Raw genomic sequence first — 20182 nt, forward strand, 5'->3', positions numbered from 1 at the left:
GATTCCCTATTACTTCCAGGATAGAGTATAAAGTTATTTGGAATTCAAAACCCGTCATAATCTACCTTCCCTTCTCCAGTTCCTACCTTTCTAGTCTTCTTATACCTTACATTCTCCAACACAATCTATGATTGAGAGACACTGGCCTCCTTTCTGTTCCTTCAACAAAATATTCCATCTTTTGACTTGGGTATTCCTTCTCATCTCCCTTTACAGCTTCCCTACATTCCTCCAAGTTCTGCTAAAATTTGATCTTCTGCTATGAGCCTTTCCTATCCCCTTGAACACTAAGCCTTCCCTTGGCAGATCATCTCCATTTATCCTCTATATAGCTTGTTTGTACATAGTTATTTGCATATTATCTCCCTTCTTAAAATGTGATCTCCTTGAAACCTTAGGTTGTTTTTGTTTTTTTGTTTTTCTTTGTATCTTTCATGATTAGCACAGTGCCTGGTACATAGTAGAAGCTAAATAAATATTCATTGATGGACCTTTTTGGCTTATCATATTAACAATTATTAAGTACACAATAAATGCCTACTAATTGACTGATTTTTCTTGAACGGAGATTTCACAGTAGGACATTTCTATTCAATTACTGCCAGTTGCTTCCTTTTCCCTCTAGAATAAAATATAGCCTCTTTTGTTGCTTGACTTTTAGAGCCCTATGAAATCTGACTTTAACCCATCTTTTCCACATTATTAGATTTTAGTCCCTTTCCCATGTTCTGTGCTTCAACCAAAATGACTCTGTACCTCTTATATGATTCAACCTCCACCTTAGTACTATTCCTCTCCCTTTGTCATTTTTTTTTCTGAGATAGTTGAGGTTAAATGACTTGCCCAGGGTCACACAACTAAGAAGTGTTAAGTGTCTGAGGCCAAATTTGAAGTCAGGTCCTCCTGACTTCAGGGCTAGTGTTCTTATCCACTGCACCAGCTAGCTGTCCCTCCCTTTGTCACTTTTTTGAATTAATTCCTTTACCTCTCTTCCTCTAAGATGCAGCTCAAATACCATATTTTTATATCCTGATCATTAAATGCTAGTGACCTTCTTCTTATATTATTTTGTGCTTAACCACTTTGTGCATATTTATTTTGACTCACTTTATATTTATGTGTGTATTTTCTTTCTCTCCCATTGGATATAAATTCATTGTGAATAGGGATTATCTCAATCTTTGTACTTATATTATCAGCACCTAGCATAGTTCTAAGACATAGTAAATGCTTACTAAATACTTGTCAATTGATAATTATGGCAGGTAGGTGATACACTGATTAGAGTGCTAGGCTAAGAGTAAAAAATGTGGGTTCAGATTTATTTGTGCTACTAGCTGTGTGATCCTGGGCAAGTTTCCTTATTTGTAAAATGGAGACAATAATAACATTTACCTCCCAGGGTTGTTACAAAGATCAATTGAGATCTCTATATCTAGAATAGAATCTGCCACATAATAAACACTTTATAAATGTTAGCTGTTATTATTTGGCAGATTTTTTTTTTTTAACTTTTTCATGTTGACTTGATTGATATTCTTATAGTCCTGGGTATGTATGAATTCTAAAAGATCTCCCAATGTTTTTTGGTATATTGGGTATTTTTTATGTCTTCATAATATTATATTTCATGCCTATCTTATTTGGTCAGCCATTATCTAGTCATTGGACACATATTTTGTTTTTAGCCTTTTCTTTTAGATAATGTTGCTATGAATATTTTTGTGTTGGAATCCTAGCGTTAACTCAACTTGAAACAAGGTGATAACTCAAGGGAGATGTTAGAATCCTAGTGTTACACCTTTACTCATTGGAATTCATAAGTATGGGAGATTCACAAAGTAAACTTTGTAACTTTGTGAATTCACACCTCCCTTGAAGCTCTTAGGGCCAGAGAGTACGCTGGGAGAAAACCCATAATCCCTCTCTCTGGTATATAAGAGCAAAGCAGAGGTCCAGTGGGGAGAATTCAGCCAAATTACATGGAGAGGGGAGCGTCAAGTCAGAAGAAGCCACGAGTCGAAGTTGAGCTAGAGCCAGGAGAGAGTTACTTCTGAAGGCAAGAGAGACAGATTCATCTTTGTGCTGGCTGGAGGCTGAAGGGAGCAGAGGCAAAGGACAAAGCTGCAGGAGCTCTCAGAACCAAGCAGAAAGATAGGCCTCTAAGAATCTAGCTATCCAGGCCCAAGGAAAGAGACAAGACTTGGAAGGAGAAATAAACATTTGTATTTTTACCAGCTGGCTGCATTTGGGGTAATTATTGATCTGAACTGATACTGAGGCTGCCTCCAAGAAAACCTCCCCAAGAAACCTGCTCTCTCCCAGAGAGAACCATCATCTTATATTATATTAAAGAAGAAAAACACCACATTTTTGATACCCGAACAGGGACTTGAACTTGCTCCCAGAAAGAACCCTTATTATATTATTTTAAAGAAGAAAAACACCAACATTTTTGTACCTCTGTTTTCTAGTCAATAATCTTATTAAGCTATATATTCTCACTTGTAGGAACTCTGGGTTAAAGAATTTGAGTGATTTAGTTACCTTTCTTTTATAATTTTTAGTGGTTTCTTTCATAATATTTGAATTGATTCACAGCAGTGAATTAGCTTTTTTCTTCCCATAATCCCTCCAATAATTATTTTTACCATCTTTTAGCATTTCTGCTAGTTTGATGAGTATGAGGTATTTATTTTGCAAGCCTGAATCTGAAGCTTAATTTATTAGATTATTAATGGTGATTAATATTTTCAGTTGGCTTTTTCAGAATTGTATTTTTTCTTCTCAAATTGTTTGTTGACAGACTGCTTTCTGTTTTAAGGGTTCATGCTAAATTGAGTTCCTGCTAATTGCATGTGCTAGGTTTGCTTATGTAGTTCATTTCACTGATCCATTTTTCTGTTTTATCTAATAACAATTTCTATAATTACTAAGTTATTTCATACTTTGATCTGATATGATATCCCTATCTTATTCTCTTTCTTCATATTTCTTATTTGTTATATTTTTTGCCTTTTTATTCCTCCAAATGAGTTGTTTTTAGATAATTCTATAAAATTTTCCTTTAGTAGTTTGATTACCATAATCCTAAATTCATGATATATTGGTATGCAACAACTATTAAATATCTTTCCAATGATTTTGGTCTCATATCTGTAAATTTTTATCATCTTTTTATTTATGAAAGTCCCCAAATTTGATGCATTTTAAAATCTAAAATGAGAATTTCCTTTTTAAATTCTTCTTTTACAGATGTAAGACGAAAATCATTGGAAAGATTTTCAAAACTTGTTGCATGTCAATATATGATAAATTTAGAATTATTCTAATCGAATTATCAAAGGAAAATTTTGTAGAATTCTACCTGGTGTTCTTTTATGTATAACCTATTCCTTTCTAGTTGCTTTTAATATTTTCTATTTGACCTGGTAGTATTAAAATTTGGCAACCACATTTCTTAATGAGTTAAAACAATATTTTTCTCTGCTGGCATCTTGTATATCCTTTCAATCTGTACATTTTCAACCAGTTAGTCAATAATTACTTTAAGTGCTTAATATGTCTTGGCAACTATGCTATGTATGCAGTATGGGTATGCATAACCCCCCCCCCCCACTCCCCTCCAGCCTCCTCCTCCCAACAATATCACAACAAAAAGCACCACATTTCCTACCATGATCCTAATAGGGAAAACATCCTGTAAAAATAAACATATAAAATGTATATATCTACTATACCTTTATCTATCAATCTATCTCTTTATCTATTGTCTGTCAATCTACCCACTTATCTATAAATGGGTGATAATTTCAGAAAAAAAGGTGCTAACATTGGAGGAACTTGAGAAAACCTTGTTGCCTTTTGAAATTTTAGCTGAGTCTGGGAGGAAGCCAGAAAAGACAGGAAGTAGAGGTGTAAGGGAATATATTCTGGAAGGGAGGGGGAGGGACAGCAATTGAAAAAACATAAGAGTTGGGAGATGGAGTACCATAAGCAGTAAGAAAGGTCAATGCTTCTTGTTTGTACGGTGAGAACACAGAGAAGTAAGTGTGAAGACTAGAAAAGTAGGAAGGTATTTAAAAAGACAAACAGAAAATCTTATATTTGAATCAGGAAGTAAAGGGAGCTGATGCAGTTTATTAAATAGAAGACAGTTTGATTTGAACTTCATCAAAATTATTTTGGTAGATTTATGGAGGATAGAATGGACTGGGAAGAGATTTGAGGGAGAGCAATCAACTAGAAGTTTCCTGATATTTCAAATACAAAGCGATAAGGGACTGTACTAGGGTGGCCAGGTGTAAAGTAGAGAGGAGAGGTATGTGAGAATTGTGAAGGTAGAAACAATATGTTGGGAGAGTGACACTGAGGCTGTGAGACTAGGTGATTGTGCAGGTACAATAGTATATTCTTTTAAAATAGGGAAGTTTGGAAGAGGGGATAACTTTAGGGGTGAGATTCCCCTAATTAGGGGAAATTTAGAATTTAGGGGAAAGAAACTGAGTTTGAAGTGTCTATGACAAATCTTTTTCAAGATACCCAAGATTTCCTTCTCCAGTGTTTCTTGCCAATTTTCTTCTGTTTTACTTTGTATAGTACATTATATAGTACACGACATCAAAGATTATGAAGTTTTACAAATATTAGCTCATACAGAACAACCCTGTAAAGTAGGTGCTATTATTATTTGCATTTGACAAATGAGACTGAAGAAGACAGAAATTAAATAACTTGCTTAGAACCATATGACTAATAAATGTCTGAGGTGAGATTTGAGTTCAGCTATTCTGTATTCTAAGCTCAGTGTTATGCCATGTAGCTAACTCTTGTTTTTCTGCTGAGTGATTACGTCTGTTGTGTCACAGTTCCCTTTTATTGTCCTGCCTCAGTTTCCCTAATTGTCCTGCCTCTGTTTCCCTAAACTATTCTGTCTCAGTTTCCTTAATTGTTCTGCCTCAATAATCTTAATTGTAACTTTCCCCTCCAGTTCATTAAGACTGATATAACTCAGAGGCTATATTGTCAATGTATAAACTCAAGATAAAGGGGAGTCCAGACTTCCTGGCTGTAACCTGGGCACATCCTTAACTCCAAGTTTGTTAGAATTTATGGTCCTACCCCCTATCCTGTCATTGTTCTTCTTTATCCCACCTTACCAGAATGTCCAGTGCCTCCCCTCATCCTGTCAGAACTTGATTTTGATGAATTTTTTTTTTCTATTTTGAGGTAACAGAAAGAAGCTGAGTTTAGACATCACTTCTCTTTCAGTCTCTTAAACATATTTGCCAGATTCCCTTTCAGTCATTATTTAAAAGGGAGGTAGTATAAGAGAAAAATTGATGCATTGGAGTCAGATGATTCTAGCTCTGATACTGGATGGTTTAGGACAAGTCATTTAACCTCCTTTGGTTCTCATTTTCTTCATCTGTATCATAAATGATCAGTGATACAGATGAGAAAACTCCCTTATGATACAGATGAGAAAACAGAGAGCCAGAATTCTTGTAGTACTTCTAGTTATCACATCTTTAGGCTTTTGTCACAATCTCCTATTTTATATGCTTCCATCTTTTCTTCTCAGTTGGACTAAAAGTTTTTTTTAGGGAAGGTACCCTCCCCTATACTTTTCATATTCCCTTCTTTTGCCTTTAGGACCTAGTATTCAATATTCTTTGCACATTGAGTGATAAATATCATTGAATTGAATTGTATCCTTTAGTTCAACCAGGTAAAGTCCTGTGGTTTCCTGATCATTTGTCATTTTAGAGAATTTTTGAATAAACTAAGATGCACAGATTGCTAATCATAAACCAAAGGTAATTGACAGAGACTATGTTTTATTGGTTTACATTTGATTTTTATGGCTTGTTTGTAGAATTTGTGGATTATTTATTTCAATTCCACTTACCATCTCCTTTTTCATTTTTTTCCTTTTTGGTTTATTATAATCTTCACTAACGGAGAGAGGTCATGGGAAGAGAAAAATAATGAACTTCAAATCAATTCGGGTGACTGACCTTTTGACTACTCATTGTGGTATCTGGTGGTCAGCTGTTCTGCAACTACAGCTTTAAGGAGGCTTAGGCAAATTTAAAGATTTGCCTTATAATTGCAGATATTATCTGGAGTTTCCTGCAATACCATCTTTAAGAGCCTCTTTAAAACCTTTCATCCACCCAGAGCATGATAGTGGACTCAGCTGTCATACATACTGCAGTTAAGTATACATGAATTGGATAAAGGAAATACAGTTTATATCATCCACATGTTATTCAGAAAATACACTATTAAAACTAAAGATTATAAAGTTTCTGAAACATTGAGAGTAGGAAAAAAAAGACTAAAAATTAGACGTCAAAGAAAATCATTTTCCAAGGCAGTTAACTTATATTACTGTTTAGGAGCATGATAGAATGAATAATTAGGAATTGATGATAAATATGTTTAGAAATTTAGACCTTAATTAGGATGTTGAAAATTGGAAACATGCTAATTCCAACTGAGTTGTACTGATTTTTAAAAATCTTTATATTATCTATCAAGACACAGATTTGTTAAAAAAAAAATCTAATCATAAAACAATACAATTGTGACAAATATTTAACTTATTTATCAGGGCACCAGAGATCCAAGTTCTTGTTGCAAGAATTAGCAGAATCCATTTTTGTAAATGAACAATATCTTGAATACTAAGGAGCCTTAAAGATTGATTTAAAGCAGTCCCAGTAGGATTGATAATTTTTAGCAAAGTTGGTTGCTACTGAATGGACTAGCAAGACAAACAATTTTACAACTTTGAAAATGATTATTAGATTATACATTTTCACTCTTCACTTTCATAGAACTATGTCTTCTATGTACTGTATTCCTCCAACTACTATCTAGAATACTGATCTCTCTCCTCAGCTGACATTTAATTACTTCATTATGCTATAATTAGTTCTGTAATTCCTCTTTTGATGAGCATCCACTTTGTTTCATAAAAAAAGGGAAAGAGAAAAGAATAAACATTTGTTAAGTGCCTCTGTTTCCCTAAACTATTCTGTCTCAGTTTCCTTAATTGTTCTGCCTCAATAATCTTAATTGTAACTTTCCCCTCCAGTTCATTAAGACTGATTTTGGATACCAGGTATTGTGCTAAACACTTTACAAATAATGTCTTATTTGATCTTTACAAAAATATTATAAATAGGTGCTATTAATATTCTAATTTTACAATTGAGGAGACTGAGGCAGATAGGTTAAGTGACTTGTACAGAGTTGTAGAACTAGAGTCTTAGGTTATATTCTAACTCAGGTTTTTTTCTGTTTTTAGGGACCAGTACTCTATCTCATTACCTCCTAGCTACCTCTAAAAAGTATTATCATGAATAACTTGGACTTCAAGTCTTCTGATATGGAAAAACTCTGATAGATGAATTTTCACCCTGGTCTGCCTTGGCTCAGCCCCTTCCTTAACTCCTATAGCTTCCTCTCTATGTTTTAGCTTTGGAACATTCCTCACGTTCTTCCAGCTTTCCAAGTACCCCTTTTATGTATTGTCTAGGTGGGCTACATTTTTGGGCAAAGACAGAGATCTTCTTGAAAGACAGGATTTTAAGGAAATAGGAAAAAAAACCTGGGTTTCCTCAATAATTGCTTATTTAATGATCATTTCTTTCACCAGCTTCTCTGCACTCTTATACCTTCAAACTAGTCATAAACTTTTTATGCTACCTCCATCTTTAACTGGTCAGTTCTGTCTCTCCAAAATCTTGCAGAGTTGGTTCATATTTACTGTTCTTTGCTATAGCTTAGGTTAGACTCTCACTATCTTTTGCCTGGAGTAACATAATAATCTTTGACCAGTTTTGTCTTCCTCTAGTCTTTCCCCACAATAATTATAATCTAGAGCTGGAAAAAAATAACTTAGTGGTCATCTAGTCTAGTCTCCTCATTTTATAGATGAGGAAAATGTGGCCATAAAGATGAAATGCTTTCAGCAAGGTCACAGATCAGGGTTAAATAAATATACTATATATATGTATGTATATATATATATATATAAATGCTATACTATATTATAAATAAATATACTTAAGTTCTCTGACTTCCTCCATTCCCCCCAGCTCTTCAATATTTTCTCATAGTCTACTTTGAAAAAAAAATGCAGGTTCTTTACCCCAGCATTCAAGGCATTCTGCAATGTTTTTAATCTATTATTTTAGATTTATTTATACTTTCTTATTTATACAGCCATCCTATCGGGCAATTCTGTAACACATTCTGTGCTCTACCCTTTTGCTCTCAATGTTTTCTATGTTAGAACACTCTCCCCCTTTGCTGTCATTTAGTTTTCTAGTTAGAAGAACAGAGAAAAAGAAAGAAAGTACATTTGAAGAATTGTTAGTATTAGATAGCATTTAAAATTCTTGAAGAATGTAAGGTACTGACAGATGATTAAAATGTTGAGCAGCATCATGACAAAACTCAGCTTTGTAAAGCTTTTGATTCTGCAGTGGGGTGATATATTAAGAATGCTGGGTTTAGATCCAGGCAGAAGATCTGAATTCAATTTCTGGCTCTTTCACTTATTAACTATGACTGGGCAAGTCACTTTATATCTTTGAGCTCCAGTTGTCTCATTTTGTGGAGATGAGAAATGGATTACTACAGGGTACCAGCAAGGGAAGTACTTTGAAAAAAGAAGTAAATGTATGTGAACTATTAAATTTCTAAAAAGGGATTAAAAGTGCCTGACTCATAGTAGGGATTGTATAAATGTTTCCTTCTTTCTCTTCTTCCTATACAGAAAAAGCTCCCTGATAACATTTCTTGCTACATTATTAGCCAAACCAAGTAAAGCAAAATTCACTGGATCCAATTATAAATATACAGATCATCTAGTTTTCATAGGTTGCTCTTGTGATTATTTAAGTTTCTTTAGTGCTGTATGCTTTACATATTTCATAATAATTGATCAGATCAATGAGATTAGAGCAAATTTTCTTTTTAATACATTTTATTTTAAGAGTTATTTTGCCTAGGCCTCAAGAGAAATCAAGCAATATTAATTTATCACTAGAGAAAATATCTTCAGTTTATTTGTAAGTTTTTTTTTCATATCAGAAAAGTTCCAAAACTTTCTTGTTAGCTGCAATAATTTTCCTCCCAGCTAACAAGAGAGTCCTTAGTCTTCTTAATGAGATGGCCATTGCACACACAGCAGATAGGAAGGAGTAGTTCAATTTAGCATGATGATTGTGCATAGCAATAAAAGCAGCCTATAGCCAGAGGAGCAGCAGTATAAACGGGATACCTAATGTGCTTGATATTAGAAACAGAATTTTAAAGTGTTTCCAAGTTTATAAGTAAATTATCTTTCTGGACAATTCTTCTCAATTTAAATTATATACAAGTTACCAAGAAAGAATGAGGAAGAAAATGATAGAACCCTAGAATCTCAAATTTGGAAGAAACCTTCATCTAATATATACCTTCTTAAGCTGTAGTTTTCTAATCCATAACTATGCCCAAAGGACAATTAAACTATGCATACCCTTTGATCCAGAAATGTTCCTACCGGACTTATATATCAAAGAGATCTTAAAGGAGGGAAAGGGACCCACATGTGCAAAAAAATGTTTGTGGTAGTCCTTTTTGTAGTGGCAAGAAACTGGAAACTGAGTGGATGCTGATCAGTTGGACAAAGGCTGAATAAGTTATGGTATATGAATGTTATAGACTATTATTGTTCTATAAGAAACTATCAGCAGGATGATTTCAAAGAGATCTGGAGAGACTTGCATGAACTGATTCTAAGTGAAATGAGCCGAACCAAGAGATTATTATACTCAACAAGAGCAAGATTATAAAATGATCAGTTCTGAAGGATGTGGCTCTTTTCAACAATGAGAAGTTCCAATGATCTTGTGATGATGAGAGCCATCTACATCCAGAGAAAGGACTGTGGGAAGTGAGTGTGGATTACAACATAGCATTTTCACTTCTTTTGTTGTTGTTTGCTTGCATTTTGTTTTCTTTCTCATTTTTTCAATCAGATTTTTCTTGTGCAGCAAGATAATTGTATAAATATGCATGCATATATTTAATTTACATATATTTTTACCATGTTTAACATATATTGTATTACTTGCCATTTAGGAGTGGGAGTGAGGGAAAGGGGGATAAATTGGAACACAAGGTTTTGCAGGGGTAAGTGTTGAAAAATTATCCTTGCATATGTTTTGAAAATAAAAAAGCTTTAATAAAAAAAGAAAAAGAAGCTATGATCTAGTACAGCCTCTTATCTGATATGCTAGTTATGCTTATAAGGCCCTACCAAAATTTTCATCTATCCACAATAACACTAAGTAATTTTATAAAGAAGTTCATTTTATCTAGGGACAATTCTAATAGGAAATTTTTTGTTTTGTTTAGGCTAAATCTGCCTCTGTAATTTCTACCTATTGTTGCTAGCTTAAGTCTTTAAATCTAAATGGAGTGGGGAAGGAAAGAATATGAAATGAAATTTATATGATAAATGTATTATGTATTTTAAAAGAATAAGTAGTTATGCATAATAGATTTGTAGTTTAATATGTTATCATCTTTTTTATTATACTATGTTATAAAAATGTTTATTTCATAAATTAAAAGTTAAACAAAAAGAAAACAAGTATATATATGGAGTGTTCAGGTGTGCTTATACTTATAGCCTAATGTGTCTAAAACCCTTTTGGGAGGATACAGAGCTTTCTGTATCGTTGGGGATATGGCTTTGCTGTAGCTACTGTTATACCTAAATTGATTTCCTTCCTCCTCTTCGAATTTGCCTCCTCTTTTCTTATCTCTGGAAGGTGAGTAAAGAGGCATGCCTACTGACTTGAATTCCTACCTTGGCATCCAGGATTCCAATGGGATCCTTTCCCACTCTTGGTAGAGTCACTTGTTTTGCACTTCTAGAAGGGTTCCTTCTTGACTGGGTGACATCACCCAGCTACATCCAGGTGAAGGAGAAAAAAATTCAATTAGATATTTTTCCCTTTTGACTTCTTTAGACAATTTATTTTCAATGGTTTAGCTCAATGATGTCAAAGTCAAATAGAAAAAGAGGCCAATAATCTGTACATAAGGATCCTTGTAGGACACACACTGACTTAGTTTTAAACTGTAATATTATTTGTTTTATTGTATTTAAATTATTTTGTTAAGTATTTCCCAATTACATTTTAATCTGCTCTGGACCATACTTGATGGAATTTTGGGTTACATAGGCAACATACTTTACATAATATATACTCTGAGGATACTGGTTGTTACAGACACGTTTCCTTAATAAAGGTATGATTTCTAGGATAGAAAAGGAATTGATTCAAATTTTCAAGACTAATACCCTAGTCACTATAAAAGTTTTTTTGCTTAACTTTTTCTTGGTTATAAAAATTGGGTCTTATTTCCGGAAAGAAGTGTCATAGAAGAAGCCAAAGAATCAGGAAAACTTAATTTAAAAATGAAATACAGTGAAGAACAATGAACATAATTTCTTAAAAAAGCACAACACAATTCTTTCAACTAAATCTCCAATGAAAATGGTTTCAAATCTCCTGACCATTCAAATTTTTTCTTTTTCTCATGGACATTTTCAATATTCCTTCTAAAATTTGTCACTTCTAAAATGTGTCAATGCTTCAAATAAAAAAAAAAACAAAAACAACCACCTCATAATTAGTTTCTCAGGTGCTTTTATATTGCTCTCACAAAAGGATTTTAGCTTCTGTAAAAAATCCAGACTTCTTAAGGATTTCTTCTTCACAGTTCTGAAGCAGTTTGGTTTATGAACAATGAAATGGTAAAACTGTAGGCATTATGTTACTCTGCATAAGTAATTGTAGAGATTCTATTAAATGGAATTTATATAAATCCATGTACAATCAGCAACATTGCCTTTTACAACCAAAGGTGAACTCTTTAGCTACTTAAAAGCACTCTTCTTGGAAAAAGCCTGTGATCACACAGTAAACAACATTTTGAAAGGTCACATTCAGGACCAGAAATTTGCAGTTTCCAAATCACTGCATGTTCTCATAAGTTTCTACCTGGGAGTGCGACTAGACTAAACAATATAGTCATATGAACTAGCAACACCTTTGAAAAGGCTTTCTGAGAAGTTTCAGTTTCTCTTGGTATTAGTATTATACAGTAGGGATAGATGTTATATCTTTATGCTGCTAATATGATAGAGAGCATATTGTGGAGATTCAGTAAGCGATAAGCTTTATTAAACAAGCAATTTAAATAGCGTAAGAGTCTCAAAGACCAGAGAGTCAGGCTGATCTTGGGATATTTCCATAAAAAAATCAAAATTGAATGATGAATAAAAATAACCCCCCCAAACAACAACAAACAATAAGAACAGCAACAACAAACTTCTCTCTCAGAAGGGGAAAGGTACCATAGCTATGATTTCATTAGTTCAGGGAAATTCTGGGAGAGGAAGTTCAAACCAATTCAGGTCAGCATCCTTTCTGCAATTTATAATCTTAGAGTTGGCTAGGTCAGTGAGACCAGTTCTTGACCTTAATTAAGAAATTTTGAATCTAGTAATGAAGATTAGATATAACTTCATAGAAATCTATAATATAAAGCAGAATGCAGTATTGTCATGCTGATGTAAACTGAGATCTTTTTTAAGGAAAATAATGTAAATTGTGTCCCCTTTTGGGGGGGCTCTGATATACCCCTTGGGGGGAAGAGTGTTCCTGAGTTTCAAACTCTCCCAGCCTCTGGGAGAAGCCACACCCACACCCATTCATGATAAATAATCTCATTCAATTGGAGATCTCTGCCAGGGGCATATTCACCACCCTCTATTGAATTAGATTAGTCCCTAGAACTGCTCCCAGCTCTGGAGGCTTGGGCAAACCCCATAAAGCCTCAGAAGGCTAAGAAAAGGTGACTCTGAACCCTGAATCTTTGTTAAGTCCTAAGAGGATTTTGCCCACTGATGAAGATATTTTCTTTTCAATGTTAACCTACCTTTGCCAAATTCCTTATCAGGAAGGTCCAATAAGAAAATTGTCTTCTTAGCAAGCTGTCTTCTTAATAATAATAAATCCCCTTTTGCCACAGACTTCCAGTTTGTGAATTCTTTCACAAGCAATCTGCAATAGTGACCAGAGAGGATCTTTTACCCTCAATTCTCACACCTCACCAATACAAGTAAACATACAAGCATGAGGAGGTAGAAAGGAAAGAGACCTTTTGTATTTGTGGCAGGTGTTTGTGTAGAAAAAGCATTCTAGTCAGAAGGGAAAATGTGGGATAGGTGCTGAAGTGGGATAGGTGAAATTGTATTTCAGGAGTGTAAAGTAATGTAGATTGGTTGAAGAATAGGTGCTATTGTTATTTGTCCTTTGTTCTCAAAGAGGACCATTGATATTAGGAGGGTGATATCTTGACTTGCAAGTGAATTAGATTTAAATGAGGCAGAGTGGGCAAAATCATTAGTTTTATTTTCTCCTTCTAGCATTATTAGAATCCATTGACAAGACACAGATCAGAACAAATGGTGCAGTGCAAGACCTTTTTAAACTAAGGTCTTTCTCAGGTCTCAGTTTGTCTTCGGCAACACCCATTCAGTAGTTAAAATCTAGGTAAGAATTGAGACAAAAGATGACTTAATTTATTTTCACAGTCTGAGAGGTGAAGACCCTCAGATTCTCTGGTTGTTGTCCTTTGTTTTGGAAGAGGCATAAATGACATCACTATGTTAGAGTCAAGTTGGTATGTCCCACTGTGGCTGATCAGACCAATAGGAGCTTGGAATACTCTGCCTTAGGTAGGACACAAATAGTCCCTGAGAACATTTGGTGTGGTTTCTCTAACTGTGTATTTTGTGTTTGTTTTGAGCTAATTAAGTTCTGCTCATAGAGAATACAGCATCTTCTCTCAAGAGGGTACAGTATAAGGGGCTGTCCTGTGCCAGTGATTTCTATGTCATACAATCAGTTCTTAAAAGAGACCTTGAGAGTGTCCTTGTATTGCTTTTCTGACCATCTTGTGAGCTCTTGCCCTGTGTGAATTCTCCATAAAATTGTCTTTTTTGCAAGCATATGCCAAAAAGTTGCACTCTCTGCAATGCTTGAGAATACTTAGCACTTTAGTTCAAGAAAGGACCTCAGTATTATCCTGTCAGGATATCTTCACAATCTTCCTAAGATAATCAAATGGAATTGATTCGTTTTCCTGGCATGACACTGGTATAGTGTCCAAGTTTCACAGACATACAACAATAAGGTCCCTACAATGGCTTTATAGACCTTTAGTTTGGTAGTTAGTTCAATATTTTGTCTTCCCACATTTTTCTTCAGAATTTCCCAAACCTTGCTCTGTGTGTGTCAACCTCATTATTAATGTGTACATCCCTGGAAAGCATACTGCCTAGGTAAATGAACTTAGTGTTCAGACTTCTCCATTTGTTGTAACCAGTGGTTCCACATATGAATGGTGTGGTACCTAATGGAGTACCTGTGCTTTCTGGTGTAAATTGTTAGACCAAAATTATTATAAACAGCAGAGAATTAATCCATATTTTATTATATCTTAACTTCAGAGGCTGCACTGAGTGTACATCATCTGCAAACAAAAATTATGCACCAATTCTTCCTCCACTTTAAGCTTTTTAAGTTGAAGAATTTACTATTGGGGTACGGTAGTTGATTTTGATGCCATGTTTATCCTCAATGATGGCATTTGACAATATTAAAGGCATAGGCAAGTAGCTCCATTTGAATCCCAGTGGGCTTTATCAAAGCTAGATTTCCAAAGCTGTATTTCAAGAGCTCATAAATGAAAACTACATCAGATAAAAGAGTTAATTGTCCCAATTTTTTTAAAATACAAAACAAAGCCCAATAAAAGAAAGGAAAGGAAAGGAAGGGAAAAAAACCTAGCTTCTAAAACCCAAATTATCTTGTAAAGAGTGTGATCAACATTTACTTTCCTTTGGACAAAGCACCCACATGTAAGGGTGGAACTCCCCATTTGGACAGAAGGAAAAGAGTGAAAGGAGGAGGAGAAGGTAGAGAAAGAGGAGGAAAAAAGGAGGAGGAGAAAAATATAGCAGCACTGATCAACTGGAACTAGCTAATGTTGTGCAGTAGTGAAAGAAAAGCATAGAAAAACAGATTGGAATTTGAATATCAGGTTGAATAATTTGTACTTTATAGCAATGGAAAACCACGGAAAACTTTATCAAGGGATTGAAATAGTCAAAATAGTGTTTGGGGAATGTTAAATTAGTAGTATGCATGATGGATTGAAATGGGCTAAGGAGGCTGGCTAAGATTAAATTTTGAAATGATTAAAGACTGAATTGAGATAGGGCAATAAAAAACCTTAGAAAAGGATGGCTGTGAGAAATATCTCAAAGGAAGAATTAATAAGACTTAATGATTGATTAGATAAGGGAGATAAAGAAAGTCAAAGAATACTTCTGAGTTTGTGTAAAAGACTAGGAGAATATGGATATTGTTGGAAGAAATTGGGAAGTTAACAGGACTTAGTTTTGGTGGGAAGGAAGATGATGATGATGATCTATCTATCTATCTATCTATATAATGAAGATATTGAGAAAATAAGAGATGGAAGGGAGATTGATGGGATGAATAAGACTCAGTAAAAAAGATTCCAATATTGACCAGTTCTTTGGTAGCTAAGTCATAAAGAGGGGTATTAACAGAAGAGGAACTGAATAACTGTCACAATCTGGAAGCCTGGTTACTCCAAGGTAAGTAGGCAGTATCACTCATAGGAATATTGGGGGTGGGGGTAAGGTGGGGAGGAGGAGTCTTAAGTGGGTCTTTTGTTTTTAAGTAGGCCATTTTTTCCATTGACAAGATAAATCATTATAACCCCACTATATAACCCCATTATAACCGTTTCTGTATATCTAATCAGAAAGCCAAGTTATAAGGGTAAATGTCTAGGTTATACTTCCCCTTTAACAGACCTATTCATACTATAATTCCTTTTCTAGGAATTTTGCTCACTTTTTGGCATTGTGAGTTCATTAGGAACTTGTCATAGCTTCATGGCGGCTTCTTCCTTAATTGAGTCTTCCTTCTGGTTAATTGTGAGTTCCCTTTGGGAATTTAGCTCTCTTCTTTACCCTTGGTAATTGTTAAACTCCCATATGGCTTTAATTGGCTATTAGCAGCATAATAAAATCTTTAATTCTTGATTTGGAAGATGGTCTAAACTTACAAATTCTTTTGAGGTACCTTGCAACATTGGCCTATAAATTCAACATACTTTTGAGATCCGGCATTCAGGTTTTTTATTCACCAGCATAATCTGGTGGCTAACCCTATCAGAAGTGACAGATGAGGAGAGGAGAAAGATGAGAAAACTTATTTAGTATGATTTTCTTCACAAACTAAGAGACTAGGTTTTCTGCAGTTTTCTATCCATCTCCACACCATGCTGCCTCCAGTTGAGCCATCATCTTCATTTTCCCTCTCCTCTATCCTCCTCAAACCTTGGACTCTTCCATTGGACATTGCGTTCTGGTAGATGAATTTGAGCCCCAAACTAGAACTCTATGTCACTTCCTGGCCATCTTTACACCATGCTGCTCTCTCTCACCTAAAAATTTCCCATTGTCATTTATTTATTGTTCTCCTTCTCACATTAGAATATTAGCCACTTGGGGGCAAGGATCAGTTTTCTTGCATATATTTATGTTTTTTTAATGTCTTTAAAAATTCATATTAATTTACTTATTTTTAGCTTATTTTCTTTTTAAAATTTGAATTCCAGATTTTCTTCTTCCCACCAGCCCCTTCTCCACTCATTGTGAAGGTAAATACAGTATCAGTTTTACAATGGAAATCATCTTGCATATATTTGTATCTCTTGTACTTAGTACTTTGCTTGGTATATCATGAATGCATAATACATATTCCTTACCTCCATTCCTTACATTATTTATTATTTATAGAGAGTTAGAGAATCAAAAATAGGATTGAGGGTTTGGGGACTATGAAGGTGTGAAGTGGGAAATATAGAAGAGAAGATTTAGGAATATAAATGTAAAATAACCATCTAATGTGGCTCAAAATATCCCTGAGACATATTCTTTCACTGACCAAGTTGTAAAAAAAAAATCTGAAAAAGGGGGTAGCTATGTGGAGCAGTGGATAGAGCATCAGCCCTGAAGTCAAGAGGATCTGAGTTCAAATCTGGTCTCAGACACTTAACACTGCCTAGCTGTGTGACCCTGGGCAAGGCATTTAGACCCAATTGCCTCAGCAAAAAAAAAAAAAAAAAAAAAAAAAAAAAAAAAAAAAAAAAAAATTGAAAAAGATACATTTCAGTGCTGGTGGCACTGTGGAGAAACTAGAACTTTGTTATATAGAGCTTTAAACTAGAGCAATATTTTTGGAAAGCAATATGACAATGTTCAATGATTTAAAAATTATTTATTCCCTATTATTAAGACTAAACTCTAAAAGTAATATTGAAATGAGAGAAAAGTCCTTTTTGTATAGAAATATCCATAGCATCTTTATTCATAATAGAAACACAAATTAGAAAATAACAATATATTCACAAAATGAGAAACACTGTATAAATTTTGAAGTGTGAAAACAGGAAAGGGATGTAGACTTTAACTATGGTTTTCATTGTATAAGGAGGGACATCTTTTAGCAATGCAAGCCAGCATTTCTCCTGCAATATACTCTCTGTCTACTCTGTATTTAACTTGTATGTTCTGATTTGTATGTTGCATTTGAAATGTTAAAATCTTTAGGATAATTGCTTTACATATTTTCTTTATTTTCCTTTCTAATAAGACATTATGACATATAATTGTAGTATGGGAATGACCTTATATTCTCTAAGTACAGCAAATGCTTTTGGAAAGAAGGACTAGAACTTTTACCAAGCTGAAAAGGGGCACAAATGCCATTATGGAGACTGTTCCTTTTGTCTGAATACATGTCAGAATATTAACTGCCAGGCATTAATTTTTTTTTTTCTAGCTATCCAGGAAATGGACAAAATTAGGAAATTATCATTAGTTCCAAGATTATAGGATCATACATTTAGAACTCAGAGGTTATCTACTACAAATACCTCATTTATTCATAAGGAAATTTAGGATCAGAGAAAACCAATGCCTTATCCATGGTTTTATAGATAGCAAGATATATAGTGCAAGTTAATTAATAGTATATGAGAGGATATAGGGTAATTAAGAATCAAATTGTTCTTACTACATGTATGGACACCATTTTAGCTATTGTTACTTTTAAAAGGAGCATCTTTGTCCAATTCACTGGAGGAAATGACCTGTGGGAATGGGGTCAGATAGAATAGGAAGACAAGCTGGAAGCTTGAGATTGTGTTCAGGTTTGTTTGATGGTGGTCAGGGTGATTGCTATCTATAATACATGCTTCATCTGGAGTGTAGGATGTGTTCAGGGAAGACTACTACCTCTGGTGTGAGGACTGCTGAACCCTTTTCAGGGCTGCTTTTCATCATTGGTATCTACTCAATCCTCCTAATTCTCCCTGGTGAGCCCAAGAAGTTTTAGCACTCACAAAGGTTGCACTCCAACAAACCATTTTGGCAGACAGACAACTCATGTTGGGATTTCAAACCCTTTGAATGTGAACACAGAGGAATAGGGTGCATGAGAATGGTTTGTTCCAACAGCTATGAAGGCAGTGAAGAGAGCATTGTGAAGCACTGAGAGCTTGGTTAGGTTTTGCAGATACTTCACTACATCTTGAGCCATCACCACTATCTTGACTCTATCTGGACACTGACACCATGATGACAATGGATGGGAGAATGAGGCCATTCACTTTGTGCAACTTTTCCTTATCTAAATTCAACTTATGAGCAAATCAAAAGACATTACCCATACCATTTTTACAATTCCATTTTATCTTAAGATTTGGTGACAACAGCAGGTGTGGATACACTGGGAGCTGTAGTCAAATCCTGCATACAGGTGGCCCTAGCCATAGGGTTGTCTTCTCACTGGAAACAGCAGTGGGATTTGGCAGTCTTGATCTCTGACCATTCTCACCTCTTGGTGTGAAGAAGAGGCTAGAAAAGGCGCTCTAGAATTGTCAGATTACAGAACCCCAGCTTGATTCCCTGCTGGAGATCCTACCATGTGGCTAAAACACACAAATATGAAAAATATGCAAAAACCTCTGCAAAGATTGCTCCACTTATCATAGATACATAGAGAATGTGCATACATATAGACAACATAAAACCCAATAGAGGAAGATGAACATCTCTTGATGAGAGACAACTCAGGGGGTATTACATCCAAAATAGCAGCCTTGAATAAAACAAGCCTGACAAATGAAGGTTAGCTTTCTGAAGAGGAAGCTAGATATGCTCTTTTTTGGAGTGGTCACAGTGAAAGGAATACTGTGAAGGTGGTGTAGACTGTGCAATCAAAACTAATTTAGTTAACAAACTTGTCTCCCAAAAGGAGTGAATGACAGACTAATGACAATGTGATTGCCACTTGCAAGAAAATGCCATACCACCATTATAAGTGTCTATACTTTCACAATGATGAACTGGATGAGATCAAAAAAAGATTTTATGAAAACCTGGAAGTCCTCATCATCAGTGAGCTAAAAGAAGACAAGCCTATAATTCTGGGTGACTTTAATACTAGAATAGACTCAGCTTACCACATGTGGCAGGGAGTCCTTGGGAGGAATGGAGTTGGAAACAGCAACAGCAATGGTCACTTACTACTGAGGATTTGTTCATATCATGATCTTCTCATCACCCACACTGTCTTTCATTTACTTAAATGCAATAAAACTATGTGGATATATGCTTACAGCAAACATTGGTATTTTATAGATCATGTGATTGTAAGGAGAAATGATAGATAGGATTTGAGAGTGATCAAGACAATGTGTGGTCAAAAGTGCTGGGACTGTTCATAAACTCATCCTCTTTAACCTAAATATTTATCTTTAACAAAAGTGGCAGCCTTAAGGCAAAATGACTACCAGAAGAATTAATGTCAACAGATTAGAACACTTCTCTGAGTAGGAACCATTTGCTTCTAATTTGGAGGGAAAGTTGAGCCAACACATAGTTGGCAACAATGGAACAGAAGAGTGGACAGCTTTCAGAGATTTGTTGTAC

Source organism: Antechinus flavipes, chromosome 1 (genome assembly GCF_016432865.1).
Source record: "Antechinus flavipes isolate AdamAnt ecotype Samford, QLD, Australia chromosome 1, AdamAnt_v2, whole genome shotgun sequence".
Lineage (NCBI taxonomy): Eukaryota > Metazoa > Chordata > Mammalia > Dasyuromorphia > Dasyuridae > Antechinus > Antechinus flavipes.